Here is a 4,022-nt window from a genome sequence, read left to right as displayed (position 1 = left end):
GAAGCAGCTTGCCACATGACTTTTAGAAGAGATTTTTCTGAAGAATTTACTGACAATGTTGATGGAGCATTATACTTTGCAGAAAAATAAAAACAGAAGCCATCAGGTCCTGGTACAATCAGGCTTAAATTGCCTGGCCTTCTAGACTTTCTTTTGCATCATGTTTTATATCTCCCGTGGCTGAGGAGAAACTCGTTGTCCTTGGTCCACATCCACCAACAAGGACGCTCCATTCATATGCTTGATGGCAAGCTTGAGGTGAGAAAATCATCAGACCACTCACTTGTCATGACGGGGATAGAAGAAGAAAGGCTTCTGAAGCTACACGGTACCTCTGCTCATGCACAAAATTTCTCATACAATTCTCATTATGAAGAAGGTACATTTCCATCAAGTTTACTATGGCATGCTAGATTTGGAAACTTAAACTATGAAAGCCTCCGCTTGTTGAAGAGAAATGATGCTACTAGTTTGCCTACAATCCCTAGGAAACATAAGAAATGTGATGTTTGCATTCTAGGAAAGCATAACAAACAGTCTTTTCATGATTCACATTCTAGAGAACATAGAAAACTTGAACTAATTCAATGCATGTTCCTTCTGCAAATGGAAATAAATATATGATGACATTTATTGATGATTACACTAGAATGTGTTGGGTTTATTTATTGAAGAACAAATATGATGCTTTTCAAACATTCAAGAGCTTTCATATATGGATTCAAAATTATGCACAATCTCATATTGGCTCTATTCGCACTGATAATGGAAAAGAATACACTTCAAATGAATTTGAAAACTATCTTCGCCAACATGGGATCAAACATCAAAAAAATATGCCTTATAATGCCCAACATAATGGAGTAGCTGAAAGAATGAATAAGACAATCTTAAATATTGTGTGCTCCATGATGTTTTTCAAAAATGTAGAATTGATGTTTTGGGCTGATGCAGTTCTATGTGTTGTATATGTAAAGGATAGATGTCCATTTAATGCTATTAGAAACAAGATTCCTTATGAAATGTGGTATGGGTAAATTCCTTCGGTAAAGCATCTCAGGGTATTTGGTTCCACCTGTTTTGGCTTGATAGCAAAGGTACATAGAAACAAACTTGGTGCAAGAAGTTGTAAGTGTATCTTCCTGGGCTATTCAAACACGTCGAAAGCATATCATCTCTATGATGAAGTCAATAAAAAGTTTGTTGTATCTAGAGATGTAATCTTTCTTGAATCATCCAAAACTGACAATGTTGTTGAGTGGAAACTTGATCGCTTGGATAGATTTGAAAATGCAAAATCATTTCAAGAATTTGATAATTAGATTCCACATCTTGAAGGGGGGATTCCTATACTAGATCAACCTGTGGAATATTCTTCTGAAGCACTCTCTCCCCCTCATGAAACTCCAACAATGGATGATACTTTGAGTGATGTGATTGATAGAATTGGGAGACTCAATCTTGATTTAGTCCCAACTCAATCAACGAAGAAGCCTGGACAATCTCAGAAAGGTCCCCCAAAGTGGCTGACAAAGACATTTGAAAGTGTTCATCCTGATGAGGTTGGAAAGATAGGAACTAGAAATTCAACCCGACAAAATGGAGGTGTTGTAGATGACTATGATTCACCTGTTGATATGGATGTTTCTTATGATTGTGAATTGATTTTTTCTAAAGATTTTGAACCGACTTCCTTCGAAGAAGCTTCTTCCCATGATGAATGGAAATAAGAAATGCAAAAGGAGTATGATGCCTTGATAAAGAATGGCACTTGGAAGCTGGTTGATCCTCCATTGGGAACGAAACCAATTGGATGCAAGTGGGTCTACAAGAACAAGTATAAAGTTGATGGCTCACTTGACAAGCATAAAGCCAGGCTTGTGGTAAAAGGTTTTGCATAGAAGGAAGGGGTCGATTATGAGGATACCTTTCCCCCACAGAAAAATGGGCTAACATCTAGACACTCTTTGCCCTAGCAGCTTAGAACGGTTGGAAAGTCCATCAAATGGATGTAAAAAGTGCTTTCTTGAATGATGATATAAAAGAGAATGTTTTTATGTCCCAACCTAAAGGATTTGTTGTGAAAGGACATGAACATAAAGTATGAAAATGTGTGAAATCCTTGTTTTTCCTCAAACAAGCACCGTGAGCTTGTTATGAAAAACTAACTGAGCATCTTCTGAAACTCAATTTCAAACATAATGATCTTGATGATGCAAATTTTTTTGTCAATAAGGTTTGAAAAATAGTTGTATATCTTGTGGTATATATATATGATCTTTTGATGATAGGGAACAATGAGAGCTACATTGCATCCATAAAGAAGGAATTGAAGAAAGGTTTTGAAATGACTGATTTGGGCTATGTTGATTACTATCTTGGTATGGAAGTAACTCAACATCCAAAGTCCATATTCCTTTCTCGAAAGAAGTACATTAGAGATCTATTGAACCGGTTTGGCATGACTGAATACAATCCTCTGACTACTACCAAACCAGACATTTCGTTTACTATTGGAACCCTCTCCAGGTTTATGCAAAAGCCTTGTGAGGGACATTGGTCTATTACAAAAAGAGTTCTAAAGTACTTGAAGGGAACTCAAGACTTTGGACTCAAGTATACACAGGTGGGCGACTTCAGCTTAATTGGACACTCTGATTTAGACTTTGATGGAGACAAAGAAACTAGGGTATCTACTTCAGGTTATGCTATGAGTCTTGGATCAGGAGTTGTCTCCTGGAGATCATGCAAACAATCAGCTCCAATAGATTCCACAACAGAGGGATAATATGTGGAAATCGCTGAGGCAACAAAATAAATTGTGTGGTTGAGGAAAATTCTAGAAGATTTTTAGGTAAAACAAGTACAATCGACTCCACTCATGATTGAAAATACCTTGGCAATAAAGTTGGCCAAGAACCCAAAGTTCATTGATCGAACGAAGCACATCAATACAAAATACCATCTGATTCGACATCATGTTGAGGCCAAAACAATCCATCTTCACCATTGTTCCACTAATGAGTAGATTGCAGACATCTTCAGGAAAGCGCTTGGAAAAAAAAGATTGAAAGATTCAAGATGATGCTTGGACTCACCAACATTCCTTCAGATTAAGGGGGGGAATGTTGACACCTAATCATAGGGATTGGGTGAACAACTGTAATTAGTGTAAATAAATAAGAGAGAAAATGGAGAGTCATCTGGAGATGAAACTGAACAATCACTCCCTCTTGTATATAATAATGAATAACCTAAATGAATAATACAATTTCATTTGAGGAGCTACCTCTTGGCCTGACAGAGGCCCTGGGAGGCCCATATGTGTAGTTTCTACATGCAAGACATATAGGGTATCCTGGACAACACTGCGTTGTTTTGAGGCACAAGAAACTATCATTGGATGGGGTCCTAGGAGGACACCTCTGCACAATTTCTGAGTGCAGTGAAGCTGGGCCAGTTGGGAGGAAATACTGTGCAGTTTCTAGATGCAAGGCATTGCTGCTGGATGGGTTTCGAGAGGAGACATCTTCACAATTTCAGGTGCAAGGTAGACTAAGTAGTTGAGAGAGAATACTACATAGTTTCTGATGACAGTGGGTTCCAGCTAAGGAAGGACACTAGAGGAGACCACTACATAGTTTTGGATGTCAATGGATGTGGGGGTCTATATGCACTGCAAGGTTTCAGCAGGCAAGGGAAGAATATCGATGGTTGTGGAAGAAAAGTGCATAGTTTCACGAAGCTGGATGAGGCCAGGTTATTCAGGAAATTGGCTAAGTGTGAGATCAGTGAAACAAATGTAAACATTGATAGGACTTGACTATGATGGCACAGGAACACTATGTGATACAACATAGATCATCCAAAATGTACAAGACATACTTTTCTTGGTGCAACAAATTTTGTGACAAGAGTGTGTGAAGTGAGTGTGAAACATATCTATGTAATGAAAATAACTCCTACATACAAGATTTCCCTTGAAGTGAAACAACATTCCCTATGCATGACAAGCAACAATC

The sequence above is a fragment of the Pinus tabuliformis genome, chromosome 5_2 (genome assembly GCF_031772625.1).
Source record: "Pinus tabuliformis cultivar Carrire ecotype Pingquan chromosome 5_2, CPIR1, whole genome shotgun sequence".
NCBI classification, from domain to species: Eukaryota; Viridiplantae; Streptophyta; class Pinopsida; order Pinales; family Pinaceae; genus Pinus; species Pinus tabuliformis.
This window is presented reverse-complemented; position numbering follows the sequence as displayed.